Genomic DNA, 26,145 nt, shown 5'->3' on the forward strand with positions numbered 1-26,145 from the left:
GAAGATGTGCAGGAGAAGGAGGAGGAGGAGGATGTGCAGGAGGAAGATGTGAAGGAGGAGGAGGATGTTCAAGAAGAGGAAGATGTCAGTGATGACAGTAATCTGGAATTCTTCATCCAGTCTCTTCCTTCACCACCTTCATTCTTTTTCATTCCACATTCAGCATGGAAAAATCTTAGAAGAAAGAAAAAAAATACACCTTATGGGACTGCAGTGCACAAATGTTATTGCAGAAGGCATTCGGTCAGTACATCCATACTGCAGTTTTGCATTACTAGGCCACAGGGTTAAGGTAATTGGGTTTAATCAGAATATTCCTCTTTTTAAATGCTCAGGGTATTGATCATTTAATGACTATGTGTAACGTATTGACCAGATGGAGAGGGATCCAACTGCGGAAGTATACCGCTTTTATTTACATAAATCACGTGTACAGAGAACGACAGGTAAATCACTAGCATTAATGTTCTCTTGGGGTGGTCGGGACGGTCCAGGGTCATAACGGGAGAGCAGAATCCAGGAGCAGGCATGAAAATGGGTCAGGGGATAAAAAGCTGAGAAGACCGGGGGGCGGGACGTGTGACGTCATGGGGATACGGCGATGGGGGGTTGACATGTGACGTCATGGGGATACGGCGACGGGGGGGTGGCTGCTGGTGTACGGGGGTACAGCGACAGGTGATGCCAAATATTGGTAAATGTACGATGTGGTAAATGTGGTATGTGGTAAATGTAGTGGTAAATGTACGATGTGGTAAATGTACGATGTGGTAAATGTAGTGGTAAATGTACGATCTGGTAAATGTACGATGTGGTAAATGTACGATGTGGTAAATGTAGTGGTAAATGTACGATCTGGTAAATGTAGTGGTAAATGTACGATCTGGTAAATGTAGTGGTAAATGTATGATCTGGTAAATGTAGTGGTAAATGTATGATCTGGTAAATGTAGTGGTAAATGTACGATGTGGTAAATGTGGTATGTGGTAAATGTAGTGGTAAATGTACGATGTGGTAAATGTAGTGGTAAATGTACGATGTGGTAAATGTAGTGGTAAATGTACGATGTGGTAAATGTTCGCTCTTCTGACTTGTCCGTGGTGTAGCACTAGGTCCTGCTTCTCTCCCGCTTAGCAGTAAATGAATAACATGAATGAAGAACGTTGGTATGATTGAAACGCTATTTGGCCTCTATGATGGATCTGGGTGGAAACTTCTGGCCACTGTCATTGAAATTGCCGATTTCGGAAGTGCTCTGTTTGCTTATTAAGTCAATATGATAATTAAAATATATACATATAATCTCCCGACCCCCCCAACAAAAAACTCATTGGATCTACACGATTCACGTAGGTCACCCTTTTCAACTTAATGGCTGCCGGAGGTACAGAAGGGCTGGGCAGGAGACGAGGTCTGGGGAGTGAGCAAGGGTCAGAACACGGGAGTTCAAACAGGCAGTTGAAACGCTCGGTACGCATGAGTCGACAATACTTCGCGACTAAGACATGGTGGGGAAGGTGTATAAGTATGACTGAAAAGGGGATGTGGTGATGAGAGGCAGGTGAGGCTGGTTAGGGAAGATCAGGTGGCATTCCTTACACTACCCTGTGGAAGTAGAAGTTGTAGTGCATAGTGAAGCCTATATGTTCTTCAGAGGCGACATGTAAGAGCAGAAGATAAAACACAAATATGTCAGCAGCTTGTATCCATACTCCCAAGAGCTCTTTATCTTCAAAATATGCAGAAACCAAAGAGTTCTGTATTGGAGTCTGGATGCAGAGATGAAGCTCCACCTCCTGGGGTTCTGACATAAGGAGAGGAAACATCAAAATGAAATTCTGAGTCTGCAGAAAATGATAGATGAAAAAACTGGCTCATCTCATGAAGTTCTTCAAAAGGTGTCTCTTCTTCCAAAAGGTGTAATGCTCTGGTCCAAGAAGAGCATTGACATTTTCCACAGGTGAACAAAAAGGAGGACATAGTGTACCTGGATGCAACAGGGAGTATTGTAAAAAATACCAAATGATTATATGTGATGGGGGGTGGCAAACGTAAAATGGACACAAATTAAGTGTTATATCGCGATCTATCGATCGCCAGTGGTTGGCGCCAGAGCGAACTAGTAACTCATTGAATCATAGATGTGGATCAGAGGTAGTATCGCAAGTGTGGCGTGAGAGCGTGGGAAAATGCGTGTGTCAAATGCGTGTGTCTCACACTCAATGCGTGAGAGTTGGCAACCCTGGATACGGGTGGACCCATACGATTGTAAAGCTGCTTTGTGACAACGTGTTGTGAAAAGCGCTATATAAATAAATTTGACTTTTGACTTTTTTTTTTATGTCACCGTTAACTACACCGGGTTGAGGCGAACTTAATAGGCCTATCTATCTACCTATTTATCATGAGCTTGTGGCTAGCTCTGACAGTGTTCAACACTGTAGCAAACGGCAGTAACTTTGTTTTACCGCAAAATGTGAAAACGATTGAAACCGGTAAATGTTCGCTCTTCTGCCTTGTCGATTCGCGTAGGTCACCCTTTTCAACTTAAAAACGGTGAGGTGACAGATTTTCATGCCTGTAATGTGTACTATTCCAACACATTCATCCCTTCCTAATGTGTACTATTCCAACACATTCATCCCTTCCTAATGTGTACTATTCCAACACATTCATCCCTTCCTAATGTGTACTATTCCAACACATTCATCCCTTCCTAATGTGTACTATTACAACACATTCACCCCTTCCTAATGTGAACTATTACAACACATTCATCCCTTCCTAATGTGTACTATTACAACACATTCATCCCTTCCTAATGTGAACTATTACAACACATTCACCCCTTCCTAATGTGAACTATTCCAACACATTCACCCCTTCCTAATGTGTACTATTACAACACATTCATCCCTTCCTAATGTGTACTATTACAACACATTCATCCCTTCCTAATGTGAACTATTACAACACATTCATCCCTTCCTAATGTGTACTATTACAACACATTCATCCCTTCCTAATGTGAACTATTACAACACATTCATCCCTTCCTAATGTGTACTATTACAACACATTCATCCCTTCCTAATGTGAACTATTACAACACATTCACCCCTTCCTAATGTGTACTATTACAACGCATTCATCCCTTCCTAATGTGTACTATTCCAACACATTCATCCCTTCCTAATGTGTACTATTACAACAAATTCATCCCTTCCTAATGTGTACTATTACAACACATTCATCCCTTCCTAATGTGTACTATTACAACACATTCATCCCTTCCTAATGTGAACTATTACAACACATTCACCCCTTCCTAATGTGTACTATTACAACGCATTCATCCCTTCCTAATGTGTACTATTCCAACACATTCATCCCTTCCTAATGTGTACTATTACAACAAATTCATCCCTTCCTAATGTGTACTATTACAACACATTCACCCCTTCCTAATGTGTACTATTACAACACATTTATCCCTTCCTAATGTGTACTATTACAACACATTCATCCCTTCCTAATGTGTACTATTCCAACACATTCATCACTTCCTAATGTGAACTATTCCAACACATTCATCCCTTCCTAATGTGTACTATTACAACACATTCATCCCTTCCTAATGTGTACTATTCGAACACATTCATTCCTTCCTAATGTGTACTATTACAACACATTCACCCCTTCCTAATGTGTACTATTACAACACATTTATCCCTTCCTAATGTGTACTATTACAACACATTCATCCCTTCCTAATGTGTACTATTCCAACACATTCATCCCTTCCTAATGTGTACTATTACAACACATTCATCCCTTCCTAATGTGTACTATTACAACACATTCACCCCTTCCTAATGTGAACTATTACAACACATTCATCCCTTCCTAATATGTACTATTACAACGCATTCATCCCTTCCTAATGTGTACTATTCCAACGCATTCATCCCTTCCTAATATGTACTATTACAACACATTCATCCCTTCCTAATGTGTACTATTCCAACACATTCATCACTTCCTAATGTGAACTATTCCAACACATTCATCCCTTCCTAATGTGTACTATTACAACACATTCATCCCTTCCTAATGTGTACTATTCCAACACATTCATTCCTTCCTAATGTGTACTATTACAACACATTCATCCCTTCCTAATGTGTACTATTACAACACATTTATCCCTTCCTAATGTGTACTATTACAACACATTCATCCCTTCCTAATGTGAACTATTACAACACATTCATCTCTTCCTAATGTGTACTATTCCAACACATTCATCCCTTCCTAATGTGTACTATTACAACACATTCATCCCTTCCTAATGTGTACTATTCCAACACATTCATCCCTTCCTAATGTGTACTATTACAACACATTCACCCCCTACTTGGCTACATACTTCTTGCTCTGTGGACAAGTTTGATGCTGGGTAGGATACATCATACAATCACTTGTAAAATCAGATAAGGCAATGAACATTTTAACGAATAATATACATTTTCCTTTTATTTATAATGTTCACATACTATACATATGATTTACGCTGAGATTCTTTCTTCAGAAATGCATGTATGTAAAATCTAACATCCATAAAATGTTTTAGGAGACCTGGGAAGACATGGTGTAGGGTTTGCTTATCAGCAATTTTCAAAGAAATTTTTGAGAATTTCAAAGAAGACAACACATGTAAAGTTAAATATGCATTTAGCTAAATACTGGGAATATTATGATGGATGAAATATTGATGCATGCAAATTTCATTTCAGAATTTCACAAAAGACAATAGGACCCAAAGGATCATGGAAAAAAGCCAGTGGGCTCTCAAGAGAATTCTATTCCAGAGACGACGACCGACTAGACTCGATGACTTCGTTATGACTTATCAGGACACTCATATTGCCCTTTTAAGAGAATTTGCGGATATACAAGAATATACAAGAAGGAAGGTTTGTTAAAAATATATATATTAAAAATATGGATAAATATCAAAATATTAGAGAAAATTTGTCAAGATATATAAATTGTGTTATGATGACTTATATATTGGTAGAGTACGGCATATGACAAAAAGTGATTTACGACTTTGACCTCTAGTTGACCCCGCCCCTTACCACCCCTCCCCCCCTCCCCCTCCAACCCCCCCCACTACCCTCCCCCCTCCCCCCCCCACTCCCCCCCCCCCTCTTCCTCCCCCCCCCCCCTCCACCCCACCCCAACTCATTAAATCATCATCACATCAATCAACGTCAAGACGACCAAAGAGTATTAAGTTGTGCTTTGATATTTTGCTTGATAAGGTTAATTAAAACATTAATTTGATCTTCTTTGTCCGTGTTCCCTGCCTGTTTGTCCCACCCTGCTCGTTTGTCTTCGTGTTTCCTTGTTTGTTGCCCCAGTGTCATTGCCATCACCTGTCCCTAGTTAGTTTCTATGTATAAAGTCCCAGTATTTCCCCCGTCCAGTATCCGTGATTTTGTCTACTCCGTGCCTTGTGCTTTGTCTGCCTGTTTGTAGTGAGTATTTGTTTCCGCTACAAAGTATTCCTGCCTGTTCCGTGTTTCCCCGTCGTGTTTGGTTATTCTGTCCGAGTATGTCTGTTCGCGTTTCATGTCTGGACTGCCTGCCCGTTGTGACCCATGCCTGTTATATCGATGCTGCTTCTGGAATTTCCTTGAATAAATCTCGCTCTCCTCCGCGTTTGTGTCCATCTCCCTGTTCTGCGCTACGCAGAACGTTACATTATTTCAAAAACAGAAATCTAAACAATGCATAAACTCAGGTTCAAAATTCTTGTTTTGAGATTCTGAATATCTCTTTATTACTTTATAAATCAGAAAAAAACTGTTTACTTACTCTCAATCTAATCATCATTAGAGCATCCCCAACAATAAAAGGACAAACAACAGCAAAACAGAGCAATGTAATGACTAAGTTTAACTTCAATAAAACGCAATCACAGCGCACACACTGCAACCTGTAGAACTTTTACCTTAGATTGTTGTATGTCTGTCCTGCACAATAGTTCCCCAGTCCTGTTTACAACCTAGTCATCCATCCCTGCTCCATATGTATGTCCCTCACACATTTCCTCATGATGTCTTTTCAGCTTTTTAGCTGTGCTCAGGTTTGCACTTGTGTTTCACACTGGCAGACGTGTCAGATGCGACAACCTCTGCTTTTGATATTCTGAGTATATCAGGTTCATTACATTGACAGTAAGACTGACCTGATCATATCAGCTTCATTACATTGACAGTAAGACTGATCTGATCATATCAGCTTCATTACATTGACAGTAAGACTTATCTGATCATATCAGGTTCATTACATTGACAGTAAGACTGATCTGATCATATCAGCTTCATTACATTGACAGTAAGACTGCTCTGCAGCCACAACCTCTCCATATCAGTCATCATAGCAGAGACACCTTCACTAAAGGTAGAAATGGTCATACCTGCTGCCTCAACCCTGCATTTACCAATAAAATTAAATGTATAGGATATCACTACCTGTTCATCTCCTCACGTTTAATTGGTGTATTTATTTTTACTTTTACATAACATAGGTATGAGTTTAAAACCTTTAGTCACAAAACATTGTATTCATTCACTTTTATTAATATTTTGTCCATTCTACCACTAAAGAAAAAATCTGTAGGGTAAAACTGACATTATTGAAAGACAGGGTACTTTATTAATTAACGTTTTTCCCCCATAGAAGCACAACACGTACATATGGGGATGCTCTAATCTATATGATTAGATTGAGAGTAAGTAAACAGTTTTTTTTCTGATTTATAAAGTAATAAAGAGATATTCAGAATCTCAAAACAAGAATTTTGAACCTGACTTTATGCATTGTTTAGATTTCTGTTTTTGAAATAAATGCAAATTAACATATATTTAATTAGATAACGCCTAAGTTGCATATTTAAACATAACATTTCAGAAAACTTGTAATTCTCTTAATGTCAATAATCAATGTGGTAAGTTTCATAGTGATTGCTAGATGACATTTTTACCCTATTCACCTGTAGTGTCTTACCTTAAACGAAGAGAATGTTTGGCCGCAATCATCTCAGTTACATATTGTTTGGTGAAAGGTGTGTTTGGAGGGTTTGGTTAATTTTGACTAGATATGCAAAACTCAATAGAAAAACAAGGAACGTGAGCTCATGTTCATGGTCAGGTTTCCTATGTAGAGTCACAGTAGAACGTGTGATTGATGATGGGCTACATATTAAGGGACCAAAAGATAAAGATTTAACAGCACAAAATAGCAACTATCCAGATATCGATGTTCTTCACTGCTCGATGGTAAACAGCTCACTTTTAGAGGTTGTAATGAGGGTAGAATCTACTAACAAGGGCAATTACAGAGAATATCCGTGTACGATGATGTCTTAACCACTCCAGTTTTCTGGCATGTCCAACTACATTCAGAGTTATTTACAACTGTAGGCTCTGTTATTACAGCCTCTGGCCTTAATGAAATCAAAGATGAAGTTCCATCTGCTTACATTTTTGACTGGCGAGTAGATAAGACAACTGACATTTTCATGTCATGCACAACAGTCTGATAATTTGTTATGTAAATACCGCAGGCCCAAACTTAGTAATGATTTGTGGATGTTTTATATTTCAGAACGACAAAATGTCCAATCTGTCTTTGGTGTTTTAAAATAACAGATGCAGCACTTTGTGATGTAAAAAATGTGATGTACATTGTGACTACTGTCATGGCTCCCGCTAAAGGACTTTAAGATAAAGTTAAAGAAATTGCCCCAGAAGCAATTTTTGTGAACTGCTATGCACATTGATTAAACTTGGTGTTAAACTGGTGCACAATTCATGCCTCGGTCCAGTGTTTTTTTGCAACTTTCTATGGGTTTGTCACATTTATTGATAAACCCACATTTACTGTTAAAGGACGGCCTTTTATAAGTCTTCAGGAAGTTCCCTGAAACTCTGCTACACAGTGGAGCTTCACATAATGGATATTAAGCACTATGACCCAACATGTATCATAGGCTCCTGCAGACTTTAGAAAGGATATGTTTTAAAAGAGTCGGGTGATTCCTGAGGAGATATTCCAACATTTGATAAAAAGTTATGGCAGTTTCTTTGATATAGGGAGACTGAAATCTGAGTTCCATGTTTTCAGAAAAAAACAGTGAATAAAACAATGTATTAATCTTTTACATATATTTACATTGTTTTAAGATTGTCATTATAAACTTGATAGTTTAACAAGTTCTCTACATAAAATTTTAAAAGAGGTAATTTTAATGTTTATACAGTGTGGTTTAACTCGGTTGAGAATGATTCTTCATTGGTTCATCAGAGTTTGTTAATTGTTTGAAGTACGCTACTTTGAAGTAGGCATATTTGTGTGTGCGCTGTTCTGTGTGACTAGGGGAGTGTGTGACTAGGGGGCGCGCGCGCGTGTGTGTGTGTGTCGCGGGCAGTGGACGGAGGTTTCCCTACAGCATTAGTCAAGGTCATGTGCGAGTGCATCGGTATGTGTGTGTGTGTGTGTGTGTGTGTGTGTGTGTGTGTGTGTGTGTGTGTGTGTGTGTGTGTGTGTGTGTGGGAAGACCTGAGTTAATTCATTGAGGGAAAGGTGACGAGGTCAACTCAGCGTGCCGAGGACCCTCAGAGTTACTTCAAGTCAGTATGGGGCCTCACTCAGGAAAAAAATGGTTTGTATGGATATTCGCATACCACAGTCGAATGCATGTTGACTCCTCAAGGAAACGTTCCCCCTCTCTCTCTTTAAATGCTCGCGCTCTAAACACGCACCCTGGATTGGTGCGTTGAGAATGCCTCCTCATTGGTTCATCAGAGTTTTGTTAACTGTTTGAAGTTATTCAAAGTAAGCATATTTGTGTGCGCATGCGCGGTTCTGTGTTACTAGGGGGTATGTATGTATGTGTGTGACTAGGGGTGTGTGTGCGCTGTTCTGTTCAGGGGAGTGGGTGTGTGTGTGTGTGTGTGTGTGTTTGTGTGTCTGAGATCCTCCTGTTCTGTTCAGGGTGTGCGTGTGTGTGTGTGTGTGTGTGTGTGTGTGTGTGTGTGTGTGTGTGTGTGTGTGTGTGTGTGTGTGTGTGTGTGTGTGTGTGTGTGTGTGTGTGACTACGGGTGTGTGTGTCTGAGATCCCTATCTTTTAGCGCTGGTCTGTGTGACTAGGGTTTGTGCACGTGTTTGTTTATGTGTGTGCGTGTGTGTGTGTGTGTATGTGTGTGTGTCGCAGGTGTCTAGGGTTATACGGCTCCGGAGAGTCAACATCAAAGAAGATCAAATTAATGTTTTAATTAACCTTATCAAGCAAAATATCAAAGCACAACTTAATACTCTTTGGTCGTCTTGACGTTGACTGATGTGATGATGATGTCATGAGTTGGGGTGGGGTGGAGGGGTGGAGGGGGGGGGAGGAAGGGGGGGAAGTGGGGGGGGTTGGAGGGGGAGGGGGGAGGGGGTGGTAAGGGGCGGGGTCAACTAGAGGTCAAAGTCGTAAATCACTTTTTGTCATATGCCGTACTCTACCAATATATATTGTTAATACCTCTAAATTAAAATCTCTCCATAAACCCTCAAGAATACTAAAATCAAACCATTTCATTTTCTAGGAGCACAGAATAGAGAGAGAGAAGTGGAAGCCAAGATAATTGAGGGAGGGATTGTTGGGATGACAGAAAAGCCATTTGTACAAGTACTGAACATTAATGACAATCACTGGATTACAGCAAGCAACATTTTCTGTGGGTCAAACAAGGTGTGCATTTATGACAGTTTGAATGCATCAATTAATAAGACCACCCATCAAATGCTGTCTTGGATGCTTCGTCCAGAAGCACCCTATTTCCTCCTCAGGAGACCTGCTGTGCAAATTCAGCAGTCAGGTAGCAACTGTGGACTTTTTGCACTGGCCTTTGCTACAGTTTTATGTGAAGGAGTGAGACCAGATGAGTGCCATTTAGAGGAGTGTTGGGATATTTTCTCCTGACCCAGATAGGCCCCAACACTACCCCGATGATCCGATTGGTTTTGACTGAGTTACCCAAGCAAAGTCTTGACACCAAAAGTTCTTTTAGATCAATTTATATGTAATATAAGTGAGTACAGAATAGCCAAAGTATACGTGGTACAAACTCTCCAGTGCACTGGTGCTCGCCTGTGCTGGACGATGTCCTCCCTTTCATACTCTTTCTCTCTCTAAGTTTCTATTTCTCTCTAAGTTTCGATAACTCCCCCCACCTTTGCTGCTCTCCCTCGAAACCCCACCTGCTCCTCTCTAGTTGTCTGTCTGCTTATCTCAAAACTGCGTGCCTTGCATTTTGCACTGAAAGGGCTCATTCTGTTCTTCTCAAGGCCACTGTGGCCTCTTCCCTTCTGCTCTCTCACAGTCTTCCAAGAAAACAAAGTTTCGTTTCGCCTTTAAGTTTCTTTTTTCCTACAGGAGAGAAAAAACTAAGGCAAAGACAGAGCAATGATGGAGAAAAGAGCTCCTGTCTTTCCCTTCATAAAAACACAGCCAAAATTATACAAGACCACATGAGTGTCATGTGTGTGTCAGTGAAAGGTTACATATGTGTGTGCATCATTAATCTACATATCCAATATAATGGTTAATCAAGTGATTACATATCTCTTATGCAGAGTTAAAATTATAACTCTTATTATATATATTATATAATGGAATATAATGAAATAATAAAAATGTCCACCACAGTATAAAAAAGTAATATATTTTTTCCATCTCATTATTTCAAAATCCTACAGTAAAAACACTGGCAAATCACATGAATAATACCCTAGAAAGTGTAGAGTAATTTGAAAACAATTTGTGTATTTTACACAGCCCCAAATAGTGAACATAAACAACCGAGTAATCATGTATCAGTATTTTGCCAACTTCTTATTTGAGTTCGGTATCATACGACTTAAAATTCCCACACTTAAAAAATAACTGAAAAACAAAATATGGGCACATTTAATTATTTAGATAAGTACAGAACATCAATGTATAACATTTCAATCTCTCTGTGTCGTGTCCCAAAGCGCTACCGTAATACCGCCTGTATGCGCGTAAGTGAGTTTTAGTAATAAAATCGTACAATATAACTAGCATATAAGCTTTAATCTTTGTAACAGGAACCACTGGGCTACTAAACAAAAGAACCAAATATAATTATATTCGTATAGTATCAAATAAGTAGCTACGTTATCTGGCTGGGTTAGTTAGCGCTACAACATCCATTATAAAAACACTTTAACACATTGAATTTTCCACCAACTTAGTCAAGACACGAGATTCAACCGTGAGGTAACGGAACGAACAAAATAGTGTGGTTAAGATGTGGTTAAAAGGTGTTAGTGGTACGTATTACTAAGTTAAGTACTTACAGGTCAACCAGTAGTCCAACACTTCCAAACACCAACACGACAATAGGCGCAACTCCACTAAACGCCCGATGCTGATATTGAGAATAAGGAAACCTGTGGTCTGTAATGTCCGATGGTGATGGTAGGTAGAGGTGGGCGGATCGATCCAAATATCGATACCAACGCTGATATTGATTTGGAGCAATACTCGTGTAAAAAGATTAATACTCAATCTTTTTAACTCTCCCGCACACACCGACTGCTGCGTACCTGGATTCATCAAAGTCTCTTCTCTGTCTGTAATAGTGATGTGTCGTTCGCGAACGATCCGGCTCTAAGAGCCGGCTCTTTGAAGTGAACGATTGGAACCGGCTCCACAATGGGAGCCGTTTTAGGATCCTATTTGGGAGCCGCTTTTTCCTTCAGTATTGCGCTTGTGCTCTGCAAGTGCCACAGTTTTTTTCCAACATCGTTTTTATTTGTCCTTCGGTGCCTCGCTGTCTCTCCCTCTCCTTGCGCGTATTGCTCTGTTTCTGCCAGTGGTAGAGCATACTTGGCGCGTCGCGACCTGCGCGAGGGTCCGTGCGCCGAAAATGACGCAATCGCGGTGGCTCCGCCCCTGCGCGAGGACCCTCGTGCGAAGCGAGGTCGTGCACCTCTTCAGCGCAATGAACAAAGTCGTGTATGCCGGCTTCATACACCTTTACAAGGTGGAATTTAAGCACTTGTACGTCAATTTTCAATATTGGAAAAGGCCATTTTCAATATTTCCCAGCACCTTAAACTTAAATATTTATACATATACTCGAAATTATTCGAAATAATTCGCTTTTTTATCACATCGATTCAGTCAGACATCTATTTGTTGTGAAACAAAATACAGTTACATTTTCAAGTAGCCTACTTTAGCCTACTTTAGCACTTTTCAAACCTGGAACACAATGCAACATTAATTTTCGTCAGGTAATTGTTCCTTCCCCTGTTTTTGAGGGGTGTTTCTTTTTCTCACATATCGTTTCGGACAACACTGCAAAGAATGTCTCCACTGCCCGCTTGTCAAGCGTGTGCTCCACACATCTGACCAATCACACACAGCTTTCAGTTAATAATGTGGTGGGAAAACACTGAAAAAAAAAGTCTCCACTTTTTTTGTGGAAGGCAATTGACCAAGCTGTATTGCGTTCTATTTTGTGATAATTTAATAATTGCTATAATAAAATATTTATTTATAAAGCATTGTTATGCAGCATTTTTACTCATCACAAGTGCTTAACAATGTCAATAATGAAACAAAATGTAATAAAATTAGGTTTAAGCTATTAATTAATAATGTAAAAAATATATATGGGGAGCCGTTTGGGAGCCGAAAAGAGCCGGCTCTCCACAGTAAGAAGAGCCATTAGAGCCGCATCTCAAAATAGAGCCGAAAATCCCATCACTAGTCTGTAAGAGCAGCGTTGCCAACAAGTATCCGTATCTGCCGAAGCAAAAGTCCAGGGGGTGGAGCTAGATCTAGATCCAACTCCTCCCACCGTCCATAGTTTCTTTTGGTCGGTCCAGGGGGCGGAGCTGCATCTAATCCAACTCCTCCTACGTGTTGCTTACGTTTTCCGACCAGGAAATATAAATCCAATAAATTCACCCTTAAGACTGCTACCGTTTACAGATCAAAATGTTCTTTAATTGTTATTTAAATAACATAATACACGTTTTTTAAGTTTACAAGAAAACGTAAAAGTTGCCAACTCCTCAGTAAGGAAAGACGCTATTGGCTATCCTAAAAGTCACAAAATGGTGTCATCGCCTAATTTGCATAATACCTGTTTTTGAAGCTGTAAAATAATAACGTTGTGGGAGAGAAAAAATAATAATAAAAATACTATAAATATGTTAGAGTGACTGACTGAGACTGTGTGAGTTAAATTCAGTGATTTATTTTGTATTACACTGAAGACGCATTTTACATCCGGCTCTGTAAATATGGGGCGGGGTCAATCAGCGGCGGCTTTGGGCATGCGCAGTTCATTTGCAGCGTGGACGTGGAGCGGTGCGGGTCTGCTCTGACTGTCAGACTGCATTGTGAGTGTTGTGGGCGGGGCTCACGGCAGTAAATATTGGAAATATTTGAAACATTTTATCTTTATTATGTAAACAAAATAATGGTCTAAGCCCATAACGAGTTGATGCAGTGTATGAAGTAAGGTCTGGTAATCCATAACACTATTATCAAAGTACTTTAATGTATTGCAAGCAACAGTCAGCAGGGTTTGTGTAATATGGTGCAATTACCTGTACTCTATGCTTGGTACGTTACCAATATGGCCAAGTAGAGAGGCTGTAGATGAACTGATCCCACCCTCCTTTAAACAGACATTCCCCAAAGCATGAGTGATACTAGACTGTACAGAGATCTACATCCAAACTGCAAGCTCAAAGGTTCTCAACACTGTCACATACTCCCATTATAAAGGTTCCACCACACTAAACTCACTGATTGGTATTAATCCTTTAGGGTCAATTAGTCTAGTCAGCAAGCTGTACACAGGCTTCATCTCAGATAAAGAAATTACCACAGAGTCTGGCATTCTGAGCCTACTTGAACCAGGAGATGAAGTAATTGTAGATAAAGGGTTTCTTATCAAAGACCTCCTCAGTAACATTTGTGTGAAACTTGTAATTCCTACATTCTTGGGGCCATGTGGGCAGTTTAGTAAAGAAGAAATTACATACATGCAAGAAATTGCTCACTTGAGGATCCATGTTGAGCAATCAGACGCATTAAAGAATACCAGATATTTGACGGAGTTCTGCCCCTTTCCCTGTGTGGTTCAGTTAACCAGCTGTGTTTGTGCTCTACTTACCAATTTTCAGGGACCTCTTTTTTAATTATGAAGTAACATATTCAAAGTGTATTATCAAATGTTAACATGCATAGTACAACCATGAAGTATATTTTACAAATTCAGTATTATTTTTATTAGCCATACTGGACTTTGAATTGCTTGAAAATTATTCTTCCACTGAGTAACAAACATTCAAACATTTATTCATCTCAACTTTTATTGATGTGCATTTTTTTTGTTAATAATGAAATTAATGTAACACATTTTTGCTCATTGTGAACCAATAAAAACAATGTACTAATTTTCTAAAAATCATTCTTAGTTTTTTTTATGGTTCTGACATTTTTATGGTCATGACATTCTCTCACTTTTTAAAATCAATTCTTAAAACTGTCATATTACAGAAACATTTACCTATTAACAGTAGTTTCCTTAAGGAACAATGCCAAATTTATGTGTGCTTCCTTTATTTATAGTCTCCTCATCTGCACAGGCCAGGCAGAAAATATTCAAAGAAGAACATATCCAGTTTAGTTTTCATAGACTCCGATATCTTGCCATCAAAGTGGATCTGCTCCAGGTGATTGTCTTTGGTACAGTGAACAAAAAGATCACAGCACTTCATTCCAGTGATGCCCATCTGCCCCATTACCTGGTAATAGTAGTCATGGTTGCATTTAAGAGCAAAAGTGCCATCTGGGCTTGCAGACAGGTAACTGCACTCAACAAATCTCCAGAAGCCCCTGAAGAAGCCCAGAATTGTCAACCACCTTACGATCAGGTGAGGCACCTTAATGGGGGGGCATGAGGATTTATGATGAAGCCACAAGGTCATGTGTGATTACCTGTTACTTGTTCATACTCTGAAGCTACAATGGGTTCCACCTCTAGGCCCCTTTTCATTGCCAGGGTCTGCACAGGCATTTTCTGTCTTTGCATATTTGTCACTAAGCAGTCAGAGTCTGCAATTCTAGAAACAATATTTTTGAAAACAGATGAGGTCAGACGCTGGGAGCGGACACTGTGCCAGGTCTTGTTTGTGCTCTGGTCCCTCGTTTCCATCTCCAGTAACTCTGCATCAGAGAGGGTGACAGTCATGCCACAGTAGTAGTTACTCTCAGTTTCATTTAAAGCAGTGGTGTAATTACATGGCTGTGGTGGCAGAGGAAACAGTGGGTGAGGGTCAGTGATTGTAGTGGTGGGCAGCTTGTGGGATTGGTAAGTAAACAGTGATCCACAGGGCAGGTCTCCAAACTCTGTTGCAACTTTATCCACTGGATGTCTGGCTGATGCTTGAAGTAGCTGGACCATTTGAGACGTGCTTCCAATAGCAGAAAGGTTCTCTGTAAGGACATGAGCAAACTGATCACTTGGAAGAGGGGCTGGAATGGGGCAATAGAGGTTAGGAATGATACCATCACAGCATCTTTTATATTTCTTCAGAAGTTGAGTTGCTGTGGATGACTTTAATTTTGACACCGTCACTGTATTAACAGGTTTTGGGCTTAAACCTAATGCACGTGGTGGAATGTGCCAAGTCTGTGTCAGTGAGGTGTTACTAACAGTAGGAGGGACAGATTTACAGTCTAGCTTCAAAACATGATTGCAGGATGGTAGCCACGGTGACGAGCTCCTTATCACTTATCAGTGATGTACTTAACACAGTTATACTTAAGTATACTTGACTTATACTGACAAGTATACAGAATAGTTTAAGTATATGTGGCCTTTACTTGTACTTAAACCTTTGATCAATATATACTTAAGAAAAGTATAATTAAGTATTCTTGCCTTATACAGAAGTATACTTGACTTGTAGTTTGGGGTGGAATAGCTTAGAGTAAATAGTACATGGGCGGAAGTGAATCAGATCTTTATGTACACAGAGTTATTAACCAGTACAGAAACAGATAAACAATTGGCTAATTCTATTGACAGTAGTTTTCCAAGGTTTGAGAGGATTTTAACAAGCTTGATTCATATTATAATACATAACATTATACACATGCACACACATATATAAAACATATTTTTGTAAGCTCAAGGCAAAAACCCTGCTTGTGGGCAGCCTGGGAGTGTCACGTTGAGGACCCTGGCCCCTCCCTTTTGGGCGTGTGTTAACGTTGTCCACGTGCTTTGTCTGCGTCCATGGATATCCGTGGCAGTGTTGCCAGGATTGCGGTTTTCACGCCAAATTGGGCTTGTTTAAAACTCCTTCCGCGGGTAAAAATTCTGGGGTTGCGAGGTGCGGTTTTTTGGGCTACTTTTGAGTTGGGCCACTGCGGGAGTTACATGTCAACACTAAGAATCAATGTCGATATAATACTTAATTTGTCTCCATTTTAACACTGCTTCCCCGGTCGACAATTTACACCTCCCCCCCCCCCCGCTCAACAACTTTGGCCTTTGGGCTAGTTTTGGCTTCTGAGGGGCGGATTTTACACTGACTTTGGGCTGGATATTTTTGTAGGACCTGGCAACTCAGTGGTTATGGTTATGTCATGTGATAATCCGTCTCACCTGTAAATCGTCTCGTAATCACGTGGGGCTAATGTGGTTTGTCTATTTAATGTGCGTTCGCGCAGTGTCCTGTGCTCGTCGTTGTCTACAGTTCTTGTGACAGTTGTATGTTCTTCGTGCGCTTTGTGCGCTATATCTGTGCATTAAAAGTAAAAGTGACGTCAGTCCAGGAGGAATCGTGTCTCTTCCTTCCCTGCTCCGCCGCGCGTCACAGGGAGTGATTTCAGAAAGGCTGCATGATAAAGTTTCTAATACCAAACATTTCTAAAGACTTTGTGTTTCTGTATTATGTTCTTAATTTGGCATCCAGTGTTATTTGTTATATTTATTTGTTACATTTTGATATATAAAGAAATATGTTCTTAATCATGAGTATGTCTTGTTTATTTTTATGTATGTAATCCACTGGTAAGTCTACTTAAAGTACAGTTAAAGGTATATTTAAAGTGTAAGAAATTGAAACTAAATTGAAATTATTGTATACTTAAAACATATAAGTAGTAAACTATAATTATTATGTTAAGTTCAAAAGTAAACTTACAGGTATACTGTTAGTTTACTAGTTATATACTTCTAGTCTAGTTTTTAGTTTATGAAAGTACACTTTTAAGAATACTCTTAGTAAACTAGCAGTATACAAATAAGCTTACTTTTAGTATATTAACAGTACAAAATAAAACCTAAATGTAAACTAGTTGTGTACTCAAAGTTTACTATTCTTACACTTAAAGTATACTTAAAAGTGTACTTTCATAAACTAAAAACTAGACTAGAAGTCTACTATTATTATTATTATTATTATTATTATTATTATTAGAAGTCTACTACTATTCACCTGATTCAGTCTCTCCATCCATCCTAAAACACTGCTGTGAGCAACTAGCACCAGTCTTCACCAGCATCTTCAACAGATCACTGGAGCTCCGTTGTGATCCAGCCTGCTTCAAGACCTCCACCATCATCCCAGTCCCCAAGAAACCCACCATCACTGGACTTAATGATTACAGACCTGTCGCCCTGACATCTGTAGTCATGAAGGTCTTTGAACGCCTGGTCTTAGCCCACCTAAAGACCATCACAGACCCCCTGCTGGACCCCCCAGTTTGCATACAGAGCAACCAGATCTGTTGATGACGTGGTCAACCTAACTCTCCACTTCATCCTTCAGCACCTGGACAGCCCTGAAGTTTGCGGATGATTCCACCCTGGTGGGCCTCATAGCCAACAGTGATGAGTCTGCTTACAGAAAGGAGGTTGATCAGCTGGTGTCCTGGTGCAGCGACAACCACCTGCTGCTAAACACAGACAAGACTGTAGAGATGGTGGTGGATTTCTGACGCAACCCACCCCCTGTATCCCCCCTCTACATCAATGGCTCTGCAGTCTCCACTGTAGAGTCACTCAGGTTCATGGGCACCACCATATCCAGGGACCTGAAGTGGGAGAGGAACACCGTCAACATCACCAAGAAAGCTCAGCAGAGAATGTTCTTCTTGAGACAGCTCAGGAAATTTGACCTGCCGCAGACCCTGATGATCCAGTTCTATACAGCGATCATCGAGTCCATCCTCACCTCATCCATAACCACCTGGTTTGGTTCCTCTACCTCAAAAGAAAGAGCCAGACTCCAGCGCATCATCAGATCAGCAGAGAAGATCATTGGATGTAACCTGCCAACGCTTCAGGAGATCCACACCAGCAGGGTGAGGAAACGCGCTCACAAAATGACACATCCTGGACATCACCTCTTCCAGACTCTCCCCTCTGGTAGAAGAATAAGGACCATTAAAACCAGCACAACACGACATGCTAACAGCTTCTTTCCCAGAGCTGTAGCTCTCCTTAACCACAGTGGACTCCTCTGAGTCTTTAAACCACTGAACTGAACCAACTGGACTTAACTGCACTGAACAGGACATGTCGCTCACTTGCACTACGCTATTTTGCACAGCTGTACAATGTTAACATCATCCGCAACATCTACAACATTATTAAACATAAACCTACCTCAGGAACATCTGGATACATATTCATACTCACATATTCATACTCACATGTGTACAGTACAGTCTACACGTTGCCGTGTCCGTTAAGTGTTCTCCGTGCGCTGTATGCGCTATCTGTGTAGGATAATAAAAGTGACGTCTATCGCAGCCAAGGATCCCGTGTGTTGTCCTTCGCCGCTCCGCCGTGCGTCACAGTAGGTAAAGTGTTTAGGAATGTGGACGCTATTAATATCTAGAGGACAAAAGACATTGCAAATTCATTGTGAGATGAAGATGAAACATAATCATGACAAAGAAGCGATTGGGCTCTGCACAATACTAAAGACATTCATACTAAAGACATTCATACTAAAGACATTCATATTAAAGACAATCATATTAAAGACAATTATGAGACAGTGCTAGGCTTCATTCCTTCACTAAAATGAAAACACTTGTCTATGTTGTGATACGTGTCTCTCTCTGTTTGGTTCAGTGCCACTGTACACATTGCTTCAATTAATTATTCTATGAGCAGCACTAACATATCACAGAAAATGTAATATTTAATGGGGAAAAGGTTATTTTCATGGTTCATAATGTGATTTTCACTGCTGTGAATTTGCTAGGGTACTATTCATAGTGTTTAAGGTTGAACAAAATTATTGAGTCATTAAAAAATACCATTTTCATGGTAGTTTAAAATGGTTTTACAGATAACTGTATATAGCTTATAGAATGATTAATGTGAAAAATAGTGACACCATAACTTTAGCATTTGTCTTAACAGCTATATAACAAGTGCGTTACAATTCAGGGGAGTTAGAAAATAAAACTATAACATGCTGAGAGTGCAGCGTATAATGCTGCCAAAACGTTGTAAACAAACAGGACATATTCCGCAAATATCATACTATTTTCAAACAAATGCAGAGCAACTTTCTAATACTTCACACTACACGTACAAATACGTACCTACAATACGTGCAACTGTCCTTAGTGGATCAGGAGTGCCTTCTGAAGAGATTTTCTCAAAAATACACACCGACTGGTACAAATACACCGCTCCTGGACAGTAGGTGGTGCTGTTGGTATCTTACAAGAGCAAAGACGCACAGAAATACAAGAATTACACTGATGCACAGCTGGAACGGGCGTCTGAAGATTTGCTATCAAAACTGCAAAGGCAGCAAGGATTTTTTACAAAGCTGCAGTCATGAGCTCATTTAATCCAGTGCAATCCACGACGTTAGTTAATTATTCGCAGCTCCCTTTGAAGTTTGTTTCTTATTCATAAAGAGTGTGTTCATGATGCGTGTTTGCTCTGCACTTTGTTTAACAGAGATGGATGAACCGAATGAACATGGGATCATAAATTTAAGAGTTTATTGTTTCCCATACTGATTTTGTTCATGTATGTTATATAACAATATTAAAATAACGAAAACATTCTTTTTGTAAAATGCTTTCTATTCCAAGTTATTCCAGTTGTATACAGTTTGTACATAATTGATTTTGTTCTACATTTCTACTATATGGAAAACCTATCTTAGAAAGACTCACAGGCAGTTTCACAGACATAGTGATGGCCTGATTCACAGCGGGCCAGATAAACCTGTTTTTCTTCTGATTTTGGTTGATTTGTGTACTATGCATTAAAGTTCCAGTGATTTTGGTGTCAAATGTTTAATTTTTTATGGTATAATATGATAAAATATCAATTTCCTTACAAAAAGAAAAGAGAGTTGTTGCCATTGTCTTGGCCAAGACACTATTGAATATATATATATATAAAACACTATATTGCCAAAAGTATTCGCTCACCTGCCTGGACTCACACAAGAGATTGAGTGACATCCCATTCCTAAGCCATAGGGTTCAATATGACGTAGGTCCACGCTTTGCAGCTAGAACAGCTTCAACTCTTTTGGGAAGGCTGTCCACAAGGTTTAGGAGTGTGTTTATGAGGATTTTTGACCATTCTTCCAGAAGCGCATTTGTGAGGTCACATACTCGTAATACTGATATTGGACAAGAAGGCCTGGCTTTCCTCTCCTCTCTAATTCATCCCAAAAGTGTTCAATTGGTTTGAGGTCAGGACTCTGTGCAGGCCGGTTAAGTTCATCCTCACCAGACTCTGCCATCTATGTCTTTATAGAGTTTGATGGCCACAGGTAGGAATGACCTCCTGTGGCGCTCTGTGGTGCTTTTGGGTGGAATGAGTCTTTGGCCCTTCCTGTAGTGTTTTGGTGTTTTTACCCCAGTCCAGTTTATTGTCTATATACACTCCCAGGTATTTGTAGTCCTCTAAAGTGCCCACAGTGACACCACTGATGAACACAGGGGTCAAGGGTGCCTTGTTCCGTCTTAGATCCACCACCAGCTCCTTGGACGGTTCAGCCTGCACCATGTAACAAAGTCTGTGACCGTAGCCCTGTACTCATCCTCATCACCCGCTGATACATCCAACTATCACTGAGTCATCAAAACATTTCTGAAGGTGGCAGGTCTCAGTCCGATAGCTGGAGTCTGTGGTGTAGAGGGTGAAGAGGAATGGAGAGAGGACAGTTCCCTGTGGTGCCCCGTGTTGCTTATCACTCTGTCCGACACAGCGTGCTGCAAACGCACATACTGAGGTCTCACAGTCAGATAGTCTGTAATCCAGGACACGAGGGGAATGTCTACTTGCATCGCCGTCAGCTTCTCACCCAGAAGAGCAGGCTGGATGGTATTAAATGCACTGGAGAAGTAAAAAAACTTGTTCTGGTGAGCGTAGACTCGGTCGAGCAGGTAGATGATGGTGTCCTCAACTCCCAGGCGGGGCAGGTAGGCAAACTGGAGGGGGGTCTAGGAGTGGTTGAACTCTGGGCCGGAGCTAATGGAGGACGAGCCTCTCCATGGTCTTCATGATGTGGGACGTCAGTGCCACCGGTCTGTAGTCCTTGACGTCACTAGGGCGCGGCATCTTCAGATTAGGAAGGATGCAGGACGTCTTCCACAACACAGGGACGTGATCTGGAGACTCATGCTCATGTTGAAGACATACTGCAGGACTTCACACGACCTGCGCCGGCTTTAAGCACCCTGGGGGGGGACGCCATCGGGCCCTGCAGCCTTATTTGTGTGGAGTCTATTGAGGTGTCTCCTGACCTGGTCAGCAGTGAGGGTCACTGTGGGGGTGGTTTGTGGTGGAGAGGTGGAGGTGTGAGCTGGACTATCATGAGGGGGGGGGGGGTGAGTGGAGGGGGCTGCAGGGAACAGATAGCAGTGGAGTCAGGATGAGGGAGGGCAGAGCCTGTAGTGTCAAACCTGTTAAAGAACTGGTTTAGTTCATTGGCCCTGTCTTCACTGTCCTCTTCTACTCTGTTGTCGTTGGACCTGAAACTGGTGATGGTCCTCGTTCCACTCCAAACCTCCCTGATGTTGTTCTGCTGGAGTTTACACTCCAGATTTCTCCTGTAATTGTCTTGTGATTGTGGTCTTCATCTTCCCCTGGATCGTTCTCACCTCCTCTTTGACTCCAGCTCTGAATGCCCTCTTCTTGCTGTTAAGGAGGGACTTAATGTCCTTTGTTATGTTGTTTGGGTAACACTTTACAGTCCTGGTTGGGACAATGGAGTCCACAGAGAAGTTAATGTAGTCCGTTATGCACTCACTAAGCCCGTCAATGTCCTCTCCGTGTGGCTCACAGAGTGCCGGCCAGTCTGTAGTCTTGAAGCAGTCCTGCAGTACCTCACGAGTCTCCTCTGACCATCTCCTCATTGTCTGCGTGGTCACAGGTTGGCTCTTAACAATAGGCACATACCAGGGGCTGAGGTGTACCAGGTTGTGGTCAGATCTACCCAGAGGGGGGAGGGGGGAGCAGCTGTATGTATCTTTAACATTGCAGTACAGCAGATCCAGTGTTCGCTCCTCTCTGGTGGGACAGTCCACATACTGAAAAAAGTTCAGTAGTGCCTTTGCCAAAGTGAAGTGGTTAAAATCGCCTGAAATGGCTATGAAGGCATTCGGGTGTTGGACTTGGAGACGTGTTATAGATGAATGTATAGCATCACACAGATGAACTTCAATGTTGGCCATTTTTAATCACACACACACAGACACACTTTTACCTACCAGTTAAACTTAAAACAGCTTTTTGGTCAACTCTTGTCGGTCAACCATGTTGTTTCTGCTGCTTAAAACAGCATTAGAACTAGAATATGTGCCTAAATTCTGCACCTGATGACCGGCACAATAACAAGGGCTGTTTTACAAACGCATCTTAGCAGAAAGATGTTTCATAAAGCATCATTGAAGACACGTACATGTACATTTAACACCTCTCATGTATCTTAGCAGAAAGATGTTTCATAAAGCATTACATCGAAGACACGTACATGTATATTACATTGAAGACACATACATGTACACCCAGCGCACCACGGACTGTGCTAACGGGCCGCCCAATGGAGGATGGGTTTCCTTTTGAATCTTGGTCCTCCCAAGGTTTCTTCCTATTCCCCACCATCTAGGGAGTTTTTCCTTGCCACTGTTGCCTTTGGCTTGCTCATTAAGGATTTGGACCCATACGATTGTTAACCTTGTAAATCCTGTAAAGATTGTAAAGCTGCTTTGTGACAACATGTGTTGTGAAAAGCGCTATACAAATAAATTAGATTTGATATATTTACCACCTCTCTTGTTATTCTTGCAAATGTGTAATGGAAAGGACGCTAGACAACACATTTGGACTAAAATCACCAATTTATTGTCTAAAATTCCACCTTAAATGGTCCCACCATATTCCTGAAGCTGTGAATAAGAAAGCTAGAGTTGACTTTACCTCACCATTATCACATTAAATTCAAACTATAAGCAGGCATGTTTCGACATCAAGAGTTCTGGATGTATTTAACGGCCAGAGGAGGATGGGCTCCCCCCCCCCCCCCCCCCCCCCCCGAGTCTTCGTTCCTCTCAAGGTTTCTTCCTCATGCAAAAAACTAGGGAGTTTTTCCTTGCCACTGTCGCCTTTGGCTTGCTCACTGGGGGCTAGGACTCGGCACTTGTAAAGCTGCTTTGTGACAACAACTGTTGTAAAAAGCGCTATATAAATAAAATTTGATTGATTGATTGATTGATCTCCATATTAACTCCATAACTCTCTCTATTAATTACAACTAACACAGTTGTTGTGTTTCCACTGTATTTAACAGCCCTGTTGCAAACTATACAGCTTGCTGTAGTTTTATTTTCTGCAATAAAATAAAGCCAAACGGTGCATGTCTTCCTCTCAGACATTTCAATACTCCGGTGGTGTCTCTCTCTCTCCGTACTGTAAGGTGTCGACTCGAGGAGAGCGCTGAGTGGGCGGTACCAGGCGGAGCCTACCTGCATGGTTGCTGAGCAACGTGACAGTGTAAAGACTAAAGACGAGAGGGGGCGGGTGCGCTGCTCTGTGCTGTGTGACTATTTTAAGCGAGTAGCGACAAATCTAGCGACTTTTTGTGGTGTTACTGGAGACTTTTGTAGACTCGGAGATGAACACATGATGTGTTGACACTGTATTGATGCTGTGTTGGTCATTGTTGTGTGCCAGGCTGTAATTTAGTGATGGGAAGATGATACTTTTTAGTTCACTTGTGACTTTGATGAGGAAGAATTGCACATTACAAATCTGAATTAATCTATGGGCAGCACCAACATATCACAGAAAATTCACCTGTGCACACGATTACTCATTGTGTCATGTTTCCAGGTAGATTGAAGGTAAAAATGATGTTGGCCTCTTTAGAAAGCACTCCTGTTAAAAGTGTGCAAAAAGTCACATGATCCACAAAGACTTACAGAAAACGTTTGACCTCTGTCATTGCCAACAGAAGATATACAACAAAGTATTGAGATGAACTTTTGTTATTGATCAAATACTTATTTTCCACCATTATTTGCAAATAAATTCTTTAAGTCAGACAAAATGATTTTCTCAATTTTTTTTTTTCACATTTTGTCTCTCATAGTTGAGGTCTACCTATGATGTCAACTACCGGCCTCTCTCATCTTTTTAAGTGGGAGAACTTGCACAATTGGTGACTGACTAAATACTTATTTTCCCCACTATATCCCAATCTCATTATACACACACAGGCTGGATTATGCATTCTTTAACACAGTATTAACACAGTATCTCCCAATCTCATTATACACACACAGGCTGGGTTATACATCCTTTAACACAGTACTAACACAGTATCTCCCAATCTCATTATACACACACAGGCTGGGTTATACATCCTTTAACACAGTATTAACACAGTATCTCCCAATCTCATTATACACACACAGGCTGGATTATACATCCTTTAACACAGTATTAACACAGTATCTCCCAATCTCATTATACACACACAGACTGGGTTATAGACCCTTCTGATCAGGACAGTAACTCTGCTATGGAGTTATAATGCAGCCAAATCATTGTAAACAAACAGAACATCAAATCAAATATATTTGTATAGCGCTTTTCACAACATATGTTGTCAGAAAGCGCTTTACAGGATTTACAAGGTTAACAATACTATGGGTCCAAATCCCTAATGAGCAAGCCAAAGGCGACAGTGGCAAGGAAAAACTCCCTATGATGGTGGGGAATAGGAAGAAACCTTGGGAGGACCAAGACTCAAAAGGGAACCCATCCTCCATTGGGCGGCCCATTAACACACAAATTACACAAAAACAAATTATACAGACTAATACACAAGTTACAAATAAATCACACAATCAGGCTAAGTATAAGGTAACTAGAGTGAAAGTTCTGGGTGTTGATATTGTCAATGTAAATGTCTTATGATGAACGCCAGGTTTTCATTCCGCGTCGGAGCGACGATACTGGAATTGTAGGCTCCAACTGCAGTGTTACTCCACAAGTGAACCTCGGAGAAGAAAGATATGTGATGTGGTAAATATGTAACAGATTATTCAAAGGCCAAACTAAACAGATAAGTCTTTATTTGAGTTTTAAACATTGAGACTGTGTCTGAGTCTCAGTGATCTTTTTGATTCTAGGAACAGTTAATAAGCCTGCGTCCTGTGAACGTGCTGGATTGTAATGATCAATAAGTTCACCAAGATACTCTGGAGCTAAGCCATGCAGTGTTTTATATGTTAATAAAAGTATTTTATAGTCAATACGGAATCTAACTGGCAGCCAATGTAATGATGATAGTACAGGACTAATGTGATCAAATTTTTTAGTTTTCATTAAAACTCGTGCTGCTGCGTTCTGAACCAGCTGGAGTTTGTTTATCGATTTACCAGAACATCCAGCTAGAAGACTATTGCAATAATCTAGGCGAGAGGATATGAATGCATGGATTAGCTTTTCCGCATCACTAGTATTTAAC

General features: G+C 40.7%; 1 protein-coding gene across 1 annotated transcript in view; it reads right to left on the minus strand.

Moving 5' to 3' along the window:
• LOC143497148 (uncharacterized) overlaps positions 1 to 12,499 on the minus strand; it is a 28,457-nt gene extending 15,958 nt beyond the window's left edge. Inside the window, exon 1 of the mRNA XM_076992949.1 lies at positions 11,440 to 12,499. The gene's annotated coding sequence lies outside the window, so the exon portion shown is untranslated. The remainder of the gene's footprint in view (positions 1 to 11,439) is intronic.
• Between the last annotated feature and the right edge of the window lie 13,646 nt (positions 12,500 to 26,145).

Source organism: Brachyhypopomus gauderio, unplaced genomic scaffold (assembly GCF_052324685.1).
Source record: "Brachyhypopomus gauderio isolate BG-103 unplaced genomic scaffold, BGAUD_0.2 sc101, whole genome shotgun sequence".
Lineage (NCBI taxonomy): Eukaryota > Metazoa > Chordata > Actinopteri > Gymnotiformes > Hypopomidae > Brachyhypopomus > Brachyhypopomus gauderio.